General features: G+C 38.5%; 1 long non-coding RNA gene and 2 other non-coding genes across 3 annotated transcripts; all 3 read left to right on the top strand.

Moving 5' to 3' along the window:
- The first annotated feature begins 7,057 nt into the window (after window positions 1–7,057).
- Window positions 7,058–8,817, top strand: LOC134378845 (uncharacterized). The gene is made up of 6 exons (XR_010023703.1): window positions 7,058–7,125; window positions 7,604–7,659; window positions 7,763–7,840; window positions 7,928–7,991; window positions 8,279–8,346; window positions 8,574–8,817. It is a non-coding gene; the product is annotated as an uncharacterized LOC134378845 (long non-coding RNA).
- On the top strand, window positions 8,108–8,177 carry LOC134379368 (small nucleolar RNA SNORD50). The gene has a single exon (XR_010023767.1). It is a non-coding gene; the product is annotated as a small nucleolar RNA SNORD50 (small nucleolar RNA).
- On the top strand, window positions 8,399–8,468 carry LOC134379367 (small nucleolar RNA SNORD50). The gene has a single exon (XR_010023766.1). It is a non-coding gene; the product is annotated as a small nucleolar RNA SNORD50 (small nucleolar RNA).
- Window positions 8,818–18,785: the final 9,968 nt, after the last annotated feature.

Below are 18,785 nucleotides of genomic sequence, written 5' to 3'. Positions count from 1 at the left end.
TGTGCTGGGGCTTGGGTTACTTAGGTGGTGGGTGGGAGTGGACATGCCTCACTGTTATGGCTTAAATCCTTTTCCATGAAGAGGCATATCCCCTGAGGTGGAAGTGATGTTGCAAGTAGCCAAAATGCCAATACCTAAAATGTATTCAGCAGTAGGAACCAAGAACAACAGTACTCAAAATGGCCCAAAGGGCCCTACCCAAAAGCATATGTAAATCTGTCTGCCATAGGTCATTGTATTTGTCTGAAACCCCCCAATGTTATCGGTTTACCCTTACTCCTTCAGGTGCCTGGAATTACTGTCATTTGGGAACCAGCATCCAAGAGCCTCATAAAGTTTGGATTTGCTATTTTTTAGCCACGAGTCCACGCTCCTGCTGCTTTTTATTTTTTATCTTGCAGAGGCATAGGGCTGCTGATCCCCAATGGGGACCTGAAGACCTTGGTTTTGTCACCAATTTTTACTCCCTTTTTTAAGGGAGTAGGTGTGAGGGGGATCATCCAACATCCTCCTTGTCTGACTCATCATATTCACAGTCAGAATTGTCTTCTTCATTGTCCTTTCAGGGCATAGAGAAGACATAGTCCCTGTGTTCAGGGACTCAGAAGGCTGCCATATAGCTTTCTAAATCTTTTCAAATTATGTGCCCTCTTTTCCATTTGTTTGTTTTTATGGCTTAGATTAGGGCCTTAAACTCTAATTTAGAGAAACCTCTCTCAGCCTGATAGCACTAACTGAAGACTTCCGCTGGATTCCCAACAATTTTAGTTTTGTCTCTCCCGTTTTGACCACCAAAGCCATATTGGTCTGTAATTCAACCCTGTTCTCTCCTTTTTTCCCTCTTTGTTATCCCTTGGATTCCCCTTTTGGTCATCTGGGTGTTGCTTCCCATTGTTGGATTTCTGTTTAGCCCAAGTTGTTGGAAACCACTGAAACCTTTTTTGTCCCTAAGCAGGATGTTTCAGTGGAGCTTTCCCACTGCTTCCCTCATGATTATTTCAGGGGACATCGGTGGAGACAAATGGGGTCTCTTGTTGGGGAGGTCCCTGTCATGTGAAGGCCTCCACTGTGTCATCCATGTCCCTGGGGTCGGAGTCATATTATTAGGTATACATGGCTTTTACTTGAAGAGCAGTTATGGCTTATGAATGGTTTTCCAAGAAGTCTTAGTCCTGGGGAAATCCCCCATAGTTGGGAATACTATTCTCATGCTCTTTGCAACCTAATCAGGAAGAGCATGGGCTCATTTCTGTCTCTGTTGTTAGTTGTCCTGTTCGATGCCAGCAAGAATGAGTTGCAGCAGGGGGTCCGTGGTTAGCTTCCCTAGACCGCATCACTCAGCCTGAGATATTTGAGTCTGCACACCCTCTCATCAAACAGGCAACTACCCAAGACACATGGGATTCCCCTAGCCTCTCTGCTCATATCTGTCTTTCAGTTTTCATATTTCATTCTAGAGAAGAATCTCATTTCAACACTTTCATTTTCAGTTTTGCCGTTGGTGGTTGTGTGATGAATGGAATAGATTTTACCTATAGCTTGTAAACGACTGGTCAAACAGATCTTCCTGTACAGGGGTCTTTAATTCCCCGTAGATGTTGCCTGCAACCCCTGGGACACAGTGGGTCCCAGATGGTGTGGCAGACTGTGTGGGAGTATAAAGGTGGCCAGAAGCCAGGGTATAGTCTTCCTATATTGCCTAGGGCCTACCCCTTGCATTTCTACCATCACCCACTGCACCAGTTGACAGGGAAACAGACTGATGAATTCCACATCTCCACCATACTATGGTGACTCTGCTTGCTGTGCCAAACTGTCAAGCAAGTGACACCTGTTGCCTGCCATTGGAGAAATGGTCCCAGGATGTCACCCTACTGCATGATTTGCAGGTGTCAGGCCACCATGAAAGACATGACTCACATAGGCACTGGATGGAACAGTGCTTTACTCACATAGAGAAGAGAAAGAGCAAAATCCGCTTCATTAGTATCAGACCCCCATGGCCAGAGGGTCTTTCCCAGCAGCCAGCATAGGGTGATGATCTGCATGCATTCCTCTTGCTCTGCAGGCAAAGGAACCCCTTCCCTCCCCATCAGGATCAGATATAGCAGTGAAGTGGGCCAGGTGCCATATGATGTACATGTTTTAAACAGAACAAAGAAGTATACATCAAGCCCAGAACAAGGAAAGACACTCCCTACAAAGTCAAGGCCCAGCACAGGCTGGCATACTCTTTGGAAGCCATGCAAGGGTCGACAGGCTGCACATGAGTGCCTTTCCCAAATCCTCCTTCTTGTTTTAACAGATCAAACAGATGAAGCATCCCTGCTTCAGGCAAAGGCCTCCATTTGTATTCTAGAATGGATCTCCTCTGTCTTCTCAAGGAGTTGACTCCTGTAACTTTTGCCTTTTTCTTGCATCATAAATCTCCCCCCTCTACTAAATCATTCCTGTGAGCATATAATCATGCTCTAGTATTTCCAATTTACAAAAGCAGTCCCCTTGACCTTATATCTTTTTCTAGTTACTGACCGATTACTGCCTTCTCACCTCAACCTTCTTTCAAGTGGACTTCTATCATCATCATTCCACTGCTACTGTATTTACAAGATCGCCAGTAATCTTCATGTTGCCAAACTCAATGGTCATTTCTGTTATCTTACTTGACCTTTTGGAAGCATTCAATCCAATTGACCTCTCTCTCCCAAATTGTACACTTCATTTCTGAGATATCATATTCTCCTGTTTTCCCCTCAAGAGGTCTCTTCTGCTGGATCTTCCTCCTCTACTGGAACGCAAAAGTTTGGATGGCTCCAGGGCTCTGTCCTGGGCTTTCTCCTGTTTTCTATTCTTTCCCAGATGATCTCACTCACGTCATGCTTTAAATTCCTTACTCATGCCAGTGACACTCAAGCCCTGACCTCTCCTCTGAACTTCAGACTCCAGTATCAAACTACCTCCTTAATGTTTCCACATATACACAATATTTTCTCTATTTTCGTTCTTTAACTTTACTATTTCTTAGAGTATTCACAAGATTTTCAGTTGTGTTTCCTGCCATCAAACCTAGAGTTTACCAACCAGGTCAGACACTGAAAAAAAATAACACTACACTGACTAAGAGATAGGATTTTTAACTTTTTTTTAAGGTTATTTTTTCTGCTTTGGAATGTTAATTATGCTTACAATACTTAAATTGGTATAGATATTTCTCCTGTGATTTAACCAAAAGCTGTAATAGTGTACTTTTTTCTTATGCATTCATTATATAAACAGATCCTTATTATGTGTACTATATTTTCGAAGGCTGTCTTCTGCAGGATATCTGCACACATTGTGGTTCTAATTCCAGGCCACAGCTATTGGCCCTTTTTTTCTTCTTGACACTCTCATCTGCTCATATAGCTTCAGTCATCCTCTCTACGTTAGTGTTTGCCAAATGGTCCTTCTCTAGCCCTGATTTTTCTTTTGGATTTCAGTTCCACATTTCTGATGGTCCACTGGACAAATGTAACCAAGTGTTCCACCCAAATTTAACACAACCAAAACTGAATCATCTTCTTTTCCTCTTACTAACCTAGTAACTCCTGTCAATGAAGGTATCATTCCCTTGGCTACCCAGGCTCTACTCCACTTCCTCCCTTCCCCCACAGTTCCTCATCAGATCCTAGCACTTCTTACTTCAACACAGCAATATCATGCCCTGGTCACATGATTACAAGTTTGGGGTTAGAAAGACTTGAGAACATTACTTAACTGAGATCTCCAATGCCTCACTTTCCTCATTGCTAATATAAGGTTAAAAATATGTACCAGAATTGTTTTAAAGATTACATGATATAATGCATATAAGTATCTAACAGCATATAACAAGTTCTCACCATTATGTTGTTCTCTTCCCTTTTTATTTCCATGGCCAGAATTGTAGTTGTGTCCCTCACAATATTTCTCTAAATGACTGCACTAATTTCTAAACTCTCTGTTGAAAGTTGGGTGAACACTTTTTACTAAACTATAAACTCCATCAAGAAGGTCAAGGACTTTTGTGTATTCATATTAGCTTTCTTCGAAGCACACTGCATGAACCATGGGCTTATTTTTCCTTCAAAAAAATGATTAAAATGGTGATCTTACCTGGAAGTTTGTTACAGAGTATGAGAACTTATTTTCAGTAAAATGAATTATCTAAGGACACTTTTAATTTCATTACTGACCTTTATATGATCTTTATTAAATCACTTCAAATATTTGTTAGTAATTTGCTCGACTGTTTTAGGTGTGGGAGCAATGACTGATGGCCTCATCCCTCAGTTCATCCTTCTGTTCCTTGAAGAGAAAAATATCTTTAAAGAGTTATGTTCTGGCTTCACGTCATTGCCTATGTTCACTAGAGGGCAATGTTGCTAATAATCAGGCTCTGCACAATTTCATTTTTGCATTGTCTTTGTTAGAGTTACTAGTTTAAGGGTCAAAAGTAAATGGAAGGTTTTTTTAAAGACTAAAATATGTGTCACATATGTAGTACCTCACTGACTCTACGACAGTGGATCTCAAACTTCTATATGTATATGAATCACCCTACAACTGTGCTGTCCAATACAGTAGCCACTAGCCACATGTGGCAATCGAGCACTTGAAACATAGACAGTACAAATTGAGATGTGCTGTAAGTGTAAAATACACACCAGATTTCAAAGATTGCATTTAAAAAAATGTAAAATATCTCAATAGTTTTTATACTGTTTATATGTTGAAATGTTTGGTTATATTGGGTTAAATAAAATATATTAGAATTAATTTCATCTGACTATTTTCATTTTATTAAATACATGACAACTAGCACATTTAAAATTACATATACAGCTTGCATTTGTGATTCATGTTATATTCCTATTACACAGCATTGCCCCTGATGCTTGTTTAAAATGTTGATTCTTGGGTCCCACTTTTGGAGATTCTGCTTTGGTAGTTCCACATTGGGGACCAGAAATCTGATATTTTTTGGCTCACCAGGTTTCAATTGATACGTCAGGGTAGAGAATCAGTTTTGTATAGTTTTCAACATGGTCTTCAGAACAGCAGTGATTCAAAGACCACAAAGACAATATTAATTATCAATTTCAATTGTGTGATAATTGCCATCCCATAATAGTCATACATGTTTTTCAATTAGCAAAACACACTTCAAAATATAATCATATCACACAATCATTTTGTTGGAATATAGGGAAGGTGAGAACAATTAAGCAATATCTACCACAAATTTAAGTACGCATAAGCTTTGACTCAATTCTAGAAATTGATCCTGCAGATATGTTCTCTCAAGCTCACTTTAGTACAGTTTGACATAGTTAAAAATTGAAAATTGATTAAATAAATTATGATACATCCAACTCAATACTATGCAGGTTATAAAAAGGAATAAGGTCATCTATAGGTACTGGTATGGGAAAATGTCTATTATATTTATGAGAAGGAACAGGAAGCTGCAGAAGAATATAAAGATCCCATGCGTATGTGAAAATACATATACATATACTTGTATATGCATAGAAAATTTCAAAAAGTGTTAGTAGTGGTTACTGCTGGAGAGTAGACTGGGGAGATTACCAGGATGTGGAAAACAATTTTTACATTGCTTCTTATATCTTTTTGTACTATTTTTTTAAAACTAAGAGCAATATACAAATTTATATCGTATGTTACAAAACTATATAAAAATGACATAATGCCCAGCCGAGTAAATACTACATCGTTTAGGTTCCAGTTAGAGAAATTTGCTTTTCACTCTATCTTTTAATCTGGAGTTTCATCTTCATTCTTATTTTCTAAAAAGCCACCGAATATATTCATTAATTCATTCATTCATTTAACCCGTAATTACTGACAACCTACTTCATGCCAGGCAATGTTCTAAGCCAGAGAAATAAACAGTGCACAAAAACAGATGTACTTCTCACACACACTCTAACAGGGGAGGTAGACCACAAACGCACACATAAACAATTTTAGTTAGTATGAAGTGCTATGAAATAAAGACCTGAATTTTCAAATGCTGAAATGTTCACACGTCGTGTTGTGCACATACACATTCCCATATATTCACCCAGACATGCTAAGTAATGAAAACACTGCTTTTGAATATTTTAGGTTTGTCTTTTGGATAAAGTATTCAGTGATACTTCTCAAATTAATTTTTCTCCTGCATTCAGCATAACAAATTTAGTACAAAGAAATGAAAAATAGTGAAACATTTCAGCTCTGTGGCCTTAGGCAAACTACTTAGCTGCTTTAGACCTCAGTTTTCTCCTCTGCGAGATAAGTATTTACCTCTACGGTTTGCTGTCTCAAGGAGACTCCTATGGGCTGGTTAGAGTGTAACAGTAGTGCCTCTGGCACTAGGAAACGCGGGTGAGCCGGGCCCCTGTTGGGCCTTGACGCCCTCCCTGGGGCCCAGCTGGGCCGCCTGCCGCGCAGCGGGGCGGCCCTAGAAGAGGCGCGGTACTCGCGCTGTGGACCGGAGGATAAACGCGGAATTTTCACTTTTTCCACCCGGACATTTCTGCCAGCCAATTTCCATTTTCCTGCGTGCTGGAACCAGGGCACGCCAGTTCCTTCAGCGGCAGCCGCTGGGCGCCAGCCAGCCTGGCTGCTCGAGCCGGTCCTAAACTGACGCCACCCTGTGCTGCAAAATTCAAGCCCACTCCCAGCCCCGATGTGTCCTGGGGGAATCTGGCTCGGGTCAGGTGGTGGCCTCGTCCCCAACAGCGTCTATTAGTTTGAATTCTGGCGCCACTCCCGCGCCACGTAGGGCCGAGTAGCCGGCCAGACTCGGAAGGTACGGATCGCAGCGTGCCAATGGGCGCGCGCCGGGCAGTGGACGGGCACGCGGCGGGCGTGCGGCGCGCACACCACGCCCCGGAACGGGCCCCCGAAGAAAAGAACCGCCGCGCACGCTCCCGCTCGTTCGTCTCTAGAAATGGCCACGCCCCATCTTCTCCCGCGTCCAATAGGTGCGAGAGGAAGGGGCGGCCTCGTTCTGAGTCAAGAGAGGCTATATAGGGAGCTGCTGGCGCCGCGGTTCTGTCTTTTACGTGGGGATTTGGGAGGTGATTGCTGTGTCAGGTGAGTGGGTTCTGCGGGCGAGTATCCAAGTGAAAGGTGACGCAGGCTGAGGTTAGGGGACTCGGTACCGCTGAGCGATCTTAGAGAATTGAGTTTACGGTGCCAACTGTTGAAAGCTTGCGAGTGGAAAACACGCAGTCGGACCGCCGCGTGTCCTGAGCTTGCGTCGTGGCGGCGATAGGTTTAGAGCTCGGGCGTGAGGACACTGCTGATCTCCTTCGGGATCCGCGCGCGGCCCGAAGCCTGAGCGGCGGCGGGAGATTACTTTAAGAGCAAGGGGCCTTTACTGACGTGGTGAATGTCTTTCTCCCGTCTCCAGATTATTTCAAATTGGTAATCCCGATCCTGTATGAGACTGGGCTGTTCTGTGCCCAGGCAGTGTTGTGTGCAACTCGGGTTAACGAAGGGGGGGGGGTTCAATGTTGAAATCTGACATTCTGTGAGAATGTTTAATTTTAAACATACCGATCCCCTGCAGGAACAATGGCGCCGTCTTTCAATGCTGTACCAGAGCACTACTGTGGGTATGCCAAGGTAAGGACTGATAAACTTAGTTTTCAAACTGAAGCAGTAAACCTGTTGATTTACAGTAATAGAAAATGGTTCAACATTTGAAATTTGCTTTTTACTTTTTTAGATGTATGAGCAAATCCCAAAACGTCTAGTAGAATATTCAGTGAGAAATTACATGATTAAAACCTGACAATCTTCATAGGTATGTGGTGTTGGACTAGTTCTTTAAGATTGAGCATACGTTTAATCCATACATAAACTAATGAATTTTTCTTTGGCCGTTGAACAGTGTCCTCGGTGTTGAAAATACTAATGAAGCTATTGGCGTCATTGACTAGCAACTTCATTTTAAAGTAAGTTGTATGGCTTACTAGTTCTGTAGTATTTGTAATATAGCACTTGCCTTGGTTTACGGTAAATATCACTGAACTACAGCTTAATGTGTACACGTACTAGGCATGATGGGTCTAATCAATGATGAAACCTATCCCGAAGCTGATTACCTGAAGAAAAGCATGTACGGATTCGGCTTCTGAGATGAGACCAATATGCAGAAGTGAGATAATAATTTTTGTTATGTGGATTTTATAACAGTTCTGTTCACAATAGTTCACAGTACTGGTTTTTTTCCTGCCAACAGTGAGGGTCGCTGTCAGCCCAATGAAAGAGGCCAGCTTGCTGTGAAGTTCCTGAAGTGCAACAATATCTGTAAGTGGACATTTTTTTGCTCAGCAATTAGTGAATATTGTGTCTTTGGTCTGATCTATGATGATCCTATCCCGAACCTGAATTTCTGTTGAAAAAAAAAATACGGATCTGGCTTCTGAGATAGGCCATTGTAAGCACAATAATTTTTACTAAAAAATATTTTATTTATGCTTTTAAATAAAAGAAGTGATGATAGTCTTGTAAATCTCATGTTTTTCCCTTTCTAGGGCTAGTACCACGAGGTTTGTTGTATGGAATGCTGGTATTAAGGAAAACATCCAGAAAAAGCTCTTCGTTTTACAAACATCAAAAGGAAACAAACAAATTTTGGATTATATTGGTTTTTTTAATGGAAAAGTATTTGCTTTCAGCTAACCGGCCTTGTAATCAAATTCTGAATGAATCTTTCACCTTTAGTTGCCTGTTTGAATTTAAAATGCATAATTGTAATTAAAATTGAGTGAAATTTTATACTGAGTTGTGGAAGAATCCTTAGTAAGACTTTTATGGAGAGATGACTCAGTTTGGCATTGACCACAAGAATAAGGTATGGAACACCTTGTCTTTGTGTGGGGTACTAAGTATTTCTGGGTTAATATAGGTAAGAGCAAAGTAGAACGACTGAAATTATTGAAGCAAAGAATACTAGGCATTAAAATTAGTGATTACTGATGTAATTTTGAAAGTTAGGATGCTCAAGCTGAGATATGGGGAATAAGATACTGAAAATAAAGGAAGAGAGCATGGCACAATAAAGGAGTTTTTGATTAACCAGCATTATGAGGGAAGTTTCCTGATAAGACAGTCTGGGTTAACACTAGTCAAACTGTTACTCTCAATGGATTTAGTGTAAGCAGTGATCTAATCTAGATGTTGGGTTTCGTGCGTGCATGGTCATTTTCCATAAATAGTCAACCAACCCCAGATTTAAATGTTATTGTCCAAATGATATTTTTATCAACTTAAAATTAATCCTGTTATTTTCCTAAATTATTTTCTCTACCTTAGTGAAAGGTTGGGTGTTTTTTGGACCCATGGAACCCATAATGGAGTAAATAGGGCCTTATAGCTCAGGAGAGGTTCATGAGAACAAGAGTAATGAGTGTATATGAGCAGTGTACTGGCCAGACGCAGAATTTGCCCAAGTACAAGACAATGTACAGAATCTTTGGGTCTCCAGAAATGTTTCTTGCAGCCATATTAAAATACAAAGTATTAATGCTGCCATATAGATGTTTTGGGTATTATAATTAAAAACCCATAGGAACTAGGGATTATACAGTGAACTAAACATACAGCCAAGTGTGTTTCCAAGAAAATTAATAGGAGTAAATTAAAATGGGGTGATTGACCCTGTATGGGCTAGGGCTATTCATAGGAAGCTCAAGGTGTCCTTCAAGTTTGAAGGAGCCAACCTTACATAAATGGGTGGTTCCCAAATCCGGGGCAGGGGTCTTAATTCTTTAAGGCTTGCTGCAATCTAGGAAGGAAAAGATGACATGGCATAATCTGTTACATATGTAAGTGAGCGTACAAGTAGAATAAGGGAAGCTATGGGGCCTTGGACAAGTAAAATTATTTGGAGTTAGAAAGTGTACTTCCACACATGAGGATTTAATGAGACAGTATATGTAAAATGTAGCAAAAACTGTTGGACATTGTACCCTTGACCCCTGACCCCACCATTACTTACCATGGTCTACTTGAAACTTCTAACATTCACTATAAATTGTCATTGTCTTTCTCACTCTGCTAGAATTTAAGCTTTAATTTGAGGGCCAGGATCAATGCTCATTGACATGTCTCATGTACCAAAAACATGAGACATGCATTTAATAGTGTACAGTAAATGATGTAAGACTAATTGTTGATCCCACACAAAACTTTCAGGGAAGAATGCCATTACCCTTTGTCAAAGCTGGCAAACACTTCCAAACAAGGCAAAGTTGTGAAATAAGTCCTCTGACCTCTTTTCCTGCAGTTCCTTTTGATTTTACTCCCTTGCTTCTCAAAAGATCTTTTAATATGTCACATTTCCTTAGCTGATAATTGTCCAAATTAGTACTGTGCATTTACTTTATGCATTCATTGCACTGTACTAAGCTCTGCCAAGGAGTCCAGAGATAAAACACTTAGGAGTACAAGAGGCCAAGAAAAAAGAAACTAAAGGAAAACACAATAGAAATCTTTCCTGTCTGAGAAGATTGAACAGGTGGATTTGAATCAAGACCAACTCAGATGTGGAAAAGTAACATTTAGGCATAAACACTTTCAGCGAAGACAGTATGGTCCAGAACCTGAAAATGACATTCTGAGAATTTGGTTACCAATAGGGTGGATAGATAAGAAGCATAGTTGGGAGATAAGGCTGAAATGTTAAGAAGTACCCTTACTAAGGTTTTAGAGCAAGGGAGTTAGAAATGAAAAATACTGTTCTTGTAGCCATTTGAATTCTCTAGAATTTGACATGCTTTCAGTAGGAAAATGTGGTCAGGAAATCATGTCCTTCCTTGACTCTGGAGGATCCACACCTGAATAAGAGATAAGAGATGCAAAAAAGTACAATTTTAGGGAATTACACTGAAAGCTTAACATGTAATTAACATCAGATTTGATTAAATTTACTAATTCAAAACTTTTCATATTTATGCGGTATCATTTTTCAGTCATAAACAGCAGAGGCTGTTGGATTCTACTAATCTAATTTACTATTACTAATTTAGACAATACTAGTTAAGATCAGGGACATACTAGTTAAGTTGTTAGCTAGGTAGGAATTTATCCCCCAGAACATCTGCACTTTAATAGAGAACTCAGTAAGCATTAAAGACCTAAAGTAACGACTATAGTAGACTGGGATATGGTTTCAGAAGTTGAAAACAGAATTTACATCACCTGGCTTTAGTAACTTCTAATAGGAGTTCTTTTTAAATATACTAGGCTTAAACCTACCATTTGCTTTCTAAAATTAGTTATATTGCCAGAAACCCCGTATTCACTGTGCTTGCTTTCCCAATCAAGTGTCCTACAACTGATTCATGTACCTCATACTCATAATCCTTGCTGTTTGTCCTGCATATGTGGAAGAGCTTTTGGCTGTTTTCATGGATTTTATATACCAGTTCTCTTGTTAGGATTTGAGGCTTTATTTGAATCTCAGCCTACTAGGATGCTCTGCTTATCTTTTGACAGTCCCTCTTCTCAGAGTAGGACCCTTTTTCCGATCTTTCCTCGCAAAAGATTGGTTCTTCCAGCAGAGTACTTAAAAAACTGAATATTGGCACTGCCTCTGGTCTTGCTCCACCCACTGCTGTTACATATTTGGGTATGTACAGAGTTCAAATGAAATCCAAATTTGTCATGAAGTTTTGGAAAATTTACAGGCCATCTTGGGGTAGGGGAAGAGGGTTCTTTTCAATATGAGAACCAGACTCCTTAATCTCATTCTCATGAGTCCTGGCCTCCTCCCCTGACCACTAGTTCACTGTTGAGATCACAGCATGCTGTGTAGCTGAGTTTATCAGTTATAACAGGAAATAAGGCTTTAATCTTAGAATGCCAAATCAAGTACAATACAATCCAACCTATTTAAGAAATTTATCTTGCTATAATTATTTCATTGATTGTAGTTCTCTTCAAAAGAACAATGGAATAATGAAAAATCCATCTTGGTGCACATAAAATTTATCATTTGAAGAATATAACACAGATAGTCAATGTGCCACATGGCATTCCGGTTAATGACAGGACACATATATGACAGTGGTCCCGCAAGATTATAACAGCTGAAAAGTTACTATCACTTAATGACATAATGGCTGTCATAACATTGTAATGCAATTAGTTTTTTTTAAAAAGTGTAGCTGAAGTGTATGATGTTTATGAAGTCTGCAGTAGTGTACAGTAATGTTCTAGATCTTCACATTCACTTACCACTCCCTCACTCAACTGACTCACCCAGAGTGACTTCTAGTCCTGCAAGCTCATAAGCTCCTTTAATGGTAAGTTCCCTGTTCAAGTGTACCTTTTCTTTTTTGGCAGCTGGCTGGATTTTTAAAATCTTTTATACCATACTTTTACTGTACATTTTCTGTTTAGATATGTTTAGATACGCAAATATTTACCATTGTGTTACAATTAGCTACAGCATTCAGTACAGTAACATGCTATACATGTATGTAGCCTAGGAGCAGTAGGCTATATCATCTAGGTTTCTGTAAATATGCTATGGTGTTCACAGGACAAAATCACTTCACGCATTTTTCAGAATGTATTCCCATCATTCTGGGAATGTAGTGATACACTATACTGTACACTATGCATGACAGTATAGTGTATCACTTTACTGAGGTAAGGAAACTGTTTTGACTTGTCCTTGCCTCCTAACTTTATTGAAAATAATTAATGTACAATAAATTGCACATTTTTAAAGTGTACAGTTTGATGAGTTTTTACACGGGTAAAAACATGAAACCATTACCATAATCAAAATAATAACTGTTACTGTCAAAAGTGCCCTTTTGTAGGGCCTTGATTTTGAACATATTAAATTTGAGATGGCATATGATGTCCAAATTGAGATTTTGAGCAGGCAGTTAGATATAGATTAGTAGATTAGAAGCAATCACCAAGGGAGAGCTAGAAAAGAGAAGTCCAAAAGCTGAGCCCTGCCGCATTCCAGGATTAGGACATTCCAGGTTTAGTTCAAATCCTGGAAATTATTTTGTACCAAGGGACAAACCTTGAGAAGCAGAAATCTGTTGTCGAACAAGTTTAAGTGCCATATTTGGAACAAACTAGATAAAAAAACTAAGGAGGCCTGGGATGAATTGAGCAAGAAAAACAATGATGAGAACTGTACAAATAATTGCTTAGGGTGGTGGGGCTGGAAATAACCTTGTATTTAATGCAGAGTATTGGCCAGCATAAAAATTAAAGAAGTTAATGTCTAATGACAGCTTTGCAAAATAAAAGACAGTGATCTTCAGGAGAGAATGAGATTATAAGGATACCACTACATTGTCCTGGGCACCGAATTTTCATCAGACACTGGAGATAGAGTTGACCATAGACAAGTTGTAGATTTGCCTACCTGTGCTGAAGTGCCAGATATTTCTTCATTATTCTCCCTTGGTGCTTACCTGCCTGGGAGCAGAAAGCAGATGACTAGATTAATCCAATATTAAGGGATAAACTGGCCAGGAGGAGTAGATCAGTGATGGGACAAGAATGTTGAGGATGCAGGTTAAAAAGTGTTAAATTACTGACCTTGTGTCCAGTGTTTCTTTATGGGTCACTAAAAAAATAAAAATAATTGCCTTTGTGATCCAGGCTGATGGTGGTAGGGAGATGGAGAGAGCAACAGAAGAGTGATGGAAAACTGTCCCAGGTAGTGACAAAGATCAGATTGGCACAGAAAGGTGCCGATGCAAAGAAGTTAAAAGTAGGCGCTCTCTAGTTGTACTACAGAATGACCCATAGCATGTTGTATTGTGATTATCTCTCTGGACCTAGAGTGTAAATTCTTTGAAAGCAGAGACTGTGCCCTTTAAATTCTGCAAACTTGGTGCCTAGGACAATGTAATGGCATCCATAAAATATTTGTCTAAGTGAATGGAATTCAACATGTATATTTATGGTAGGCACTGATGGTATGATTTAAATTCTTCAAAAGAGATTTTAAAAAATGAGAAAAGTTGGAAGCTGTTATGGACTTTTTGTGTACCCCCTAAAGTTCATATGTTAAAGTACCCTGACTGATACTGATCACATAGATTTTTTATTTGTGGTATGGCCTCCAGTTATTAAAAATATGGATGTCAGTAGTAATAAAGACAGGCCAAATAACTTTAATCAACTATTTTTATAGAAAAATAGTTTTGAGATCATTACTAATAGTTGATCAATTTAATCACATCGGTGAGAACATAGGCATCAAACATACTAAACTTCTCTGGGGCAATAGCAAGGTGTATTCTTTGGGGTACATCTTAATTGTGACTTTCTAATTTCATCACCAATGAAGATTCCCAGCTTATTTTACATTTTTTATTTTTCAAAAGTGAATGTACAAACATTGCTGGTAGTTTGACCACGTACCCAAAAATGTCAGGATAGTTTTGAAATTCATGGAATTGTCTCTACATATCTGTATATAGCTCACTCTCTTGAAGGATGTTTTTTGCTTCAAATTCAATCTGTTCCTTTGGAGATGAAGCCATATTGATATGTTAGGTGTGAGATAATTCAGAAATATACTAAAGTTTATATTCATTTGTTCATTGAACAAATATGTACTGAATGGCTACCATGTGTAGGTACTACCTGAGGCACTAAAGATACAGCAGTGAACCAAACAGACAGAAATCCCTGCCCTTACATTTTAGGAGGAGGAGGACACTACATAATAAATTTAAAAATTATAAAATATGCTAGAAACTAAGAAGTGATAGGAAAAAATAGAATACAGGACATTGGGAGTGGGTTTGGGGAGGTAATTAGTATTATAATTTTAGATGAGGTTGACAGGATAGGCTTTCATGAGAAGGTGAGATGAATTAAGCAAAGATCTGAAGAAGGTGAGGGATTGGGCTATGCACATATCTACAAAAAGGGCATTTTCATGGCAGTGGCCCAGAGACAGGAGGATGCATTGTCAGTAAAAAGAGGAAACGGCATCAAATCAATCATGTAGGGTTTTATGGGTCATTGAAAGGATTTCACTCTGAGTGAAATGTGAACCATTATGAAAGAAAACACAAACTCCAAGTATGATTTGCACACCTCAAAATCAATGAACCCTAGAATCTAACTTAGATTCAATATTGTAACAAATTATGGCATTAATGAGATAGTTAAATATTTGAACACTGAGTGGGTATTTCATGTATTAAGAAATAACTGGGGCTTTTGTTAGGTATTATACTGACATACATGCTGAATTATTTATGAATAAAATGATTTGATGTCTGAAGTTTGCTTCAAAATAATACAGAAAATGGAGGAAGTGGTTGAAAAGTATGGATGAAACAAAATTAGCTTTAAATTGATAATTGTTGAAGCTGGATGATGGATTCATGGGAATTTATACTTTTTCTCTATTTTTGTACGTTTGAAATTTTTACAATAAAAAGGCTTTTTTAAAAAATCTATGAATTCCTTTTTTAAAAATTGATTTCACTTCTAACAAAAGACACTGTGTTTCTTCACAATTAGATTTTACTACATTCATAGGACAGCAGTGCATTCTCCTGCTGCTGCATGCATGGCCCACCTGTCCATATTGATATACAATGTCTTCACAAATCCACAACATTCTCATGTGTCCTCTCTGTGATTAAATTCAGGGCAAACAGCTCAGAGTACAGACTCCAGAGTCAGTTTACATGCATTAAATGAAATAATGCACATGAAATGCTTAATATACTGCTTGTCATGCATTAGCTATGCTTGTTAATAAAGTTGAATATGTCTATACATATCAATAAGCACAATACTGTGAGCCACTGCATTTGAATAAATTAAGCCCATCAGATCCCTTCATTTTTAAAAAAATGCGATTTGTAGTAACAGCTAAGTAAAATTTCTCAGTAATTTCTCACCACTTAAAAACACATCACCTTGTTGTGGTTATAAAACAATTTAAAAAATCACTGCATTAGAATAAATTTAATCCCCATATTCTGCTTCAGCTTCTTCGTATGTTCCATGATCCATTTCAAGGATATTTATAATGTTGATTTTTTTTTTTCTTTTAATTCCTTAAGCAATGAATCTGATGTGTAGAGTTAACTGCACAAACTCTTTTGATGCAATGTGTACCAGGCTCATCAGCCTCATCTTTTGACATAACTATTGAAATCTTTTTTCTTCTCATTGTAGCTGCTTTGTCTATGGGAGTTGAACTCAGCTACTGAATGTTTACATCTAACATCAAATTGGCAGATTATTAGGGCTTATTAGAAGTGTGCTGGGTAAATACGAAAAAGAAATGTGTTACTAAAAATTACATCCAGAATTCTCATCCTCTTGACTCAGGTGGAGCGATTTGACCAACAGGATGTGCATGTGATATCAGCATATTATACGATACATGTAACATTCTGATGCTCTTTCTGTTATCAGTTCTGCTCTATGTTATTACTTTATGATCTCTTAACCCACAAGCTTTTAATTCCCCCTTTTAATTATAAAAGTTTCAAACATAATTAAAAAATTGAAAGAGCAGTACAATGAATACCTGAAGCCATACATTCTTCTTTTTCAAATCATGCCTATTTTCTTAATCCAAGTGATTAAAATCCTGTGCTATATTCTCTGATAGCCACATAATTGTTTAAATTCATATTAATTGAATATTCCCACTGTTTTTGCATTTTGCAAAAAGTAGAGACCATAACACACTTTTACAGTAGCTTAAAAGAGTTCTAATCTGAATTTAGTCATTATCTTCTTTGTAATATTTTTCACAGGACAGATGATTAAACTTAATTAAACTTCAGGGCCCCGCCAGGGTCCTGAAGTGTGGAGCCAGGGGAAGCTGAACCCAGCCACAACCAGGTAAAGAGCACACCAAAAATACCATTTTCACGCGGGTCGCCCACCATAGCCACCGCAATTGCCATGGCTGCCACAAAAGCAGCTAGTCTCTATAGTAGCAGTCACAGCCACCATGTAGATGGCACACCAGACTCTTAACTGCATTTGACACAAGGAGAGGCACCAGCGGAGATTCAAAAAAAAATTAGAAGAGATCCTCTCTCTCCACAAAGTACACTCCAGAGTAATAGAAGAAGCATCTGGTTTATGGTAATAAGGGAGGACTTAATCACACCTGTCTAAGTCCTGAACAGATCATCTAGGCAACGAACCAACAGGAACAGTTAATCTACCAGATGGAGAGAACAAATCTATGGTTATTAGAGGGGAGGGGGGTAGGGGGAGGGGGAAAAGGGAAGGGAAGAAAGTAAAGGAGTGGGGAGGGAAGAGACTGGATAAGGGGCATAAAAAGTATGATTTGTAACAATGAATATGCTAATAAAAATAAATTTAAATTAAAATAAATTTAATGAAACTTTCTAAAATATACCTTTTATATTCCATGTTTTTGTACATATTTCTTTATAAAATGTCATCTCTATCTTAAGATGCTTTTACCTAAATATAACATAAAACTCAACTCAAAATGGCTTAAACTATACATAAAATTCTTAGTTCTTATATAAAGAAACTCAGAGGTAATGTGAATAAATTTAGTGGCTCAGTTTTTATATTAAAAACCCAGGTGTGTTGCATTTCTTCACTCCATCACCCTCAGTCTACAAGCCTTGTTCAAAGGATGGCGTCTCCCATGGTCACAAAATGGCAGCAGCAGTTCCACACATCATATTCAGACAGAACATTATCCAAAAGAAAGGAGAGATTATCTCTTACTTTTATTTCTTCTTGGGAATGAGGAAATCTCTTCCAGAAATCCCTGACAGTCCTTTCATTTACCAGGATTAGATCACATAACCATTTCTAAACCACTTACCATGACTTGTGTGGACTAATCATTTAGTTGTGGCATTACCATGATTGATGTGGACGAGTCATTTAGGTGTACAATAAATCTTGGGGATTCAACTACCATGGCTAACACACCATCTTACACACTTTTCTACCTGAGTATAAGTGATCAATTGGATGTCATGTCTACAGCATACTGCTAAGTAGAGATCCACTTTTCACCAGAAATATGCTTTAAATAGTTTTTCCAATAAAGATGTGTTTATCCTAAGATACTGGCACTCTCCATTCTTTATAATAATGTCACATATCTGCAAGATGTTTTATCAATCTTCCCAAAAAGAGTTCCCTGCGTAAGTCAAACAAACAAAACTCTAGAAAGCTAATCACTGACATGAATAAAAGAATATGTGATTTATCACTTCTGCTTCAGTGGCGTCTTGGTGAGATGAGTTTGTCAAACACACATTAAACATTTCTGTCAATTAGTAATACCAATTCTGCCCATAGTATTGTTCTTTATCTTACTAAGCAGTCATATCTCAGGAAGTGCAGTATATTCAGATATCATGTTAATGTTCATTGTAGACTTATGGTTAATAGATGACTTCATGGAACCTTGAATTCTCTTCTTACTTGGCCTCTCAGCAACACTTGACCACTTCCTCCTTAATGAAATGCTCTTTTCCTTTGGTGTTTGTAACATTATGCTCTCCTGTATATTCTTAACATGTTCTGACACTCCTTAGACTATTTTGAAGACATATTCCACATAAATGTGGTGTTACTTAAGGTCCTGCACTGGATCCTTTTTTATTATTACTTTACATGCTCTTTCTAAACAATTTGTTTTATTTCCATGGCTTTAGTCAAGGAAATTTGAATGACTTACAAATCAATAACTTTGGTTCCTATCTCTTTCCAGAGATTCA

Source organism: Cynocephalus volans, chromosome 5 (assembly GCF_027409185.1).
Source record: "Cynocephalus volans isolate mCynVol1 chromosome 5, mCynVol1.pri, whole genome shotgun sequence".
NCBI classification, from domain to species: Eukaryota; Metazoa; Chordata; class Mammalia; order Dermoptera; family Cynocephalidae; genus Cynocephalus; species Cynocephalus volans.
Note: the sequence above shows the minus strand (reverse complement) of the source record. Positions and strands in the feature narration are given on the sequence as shown.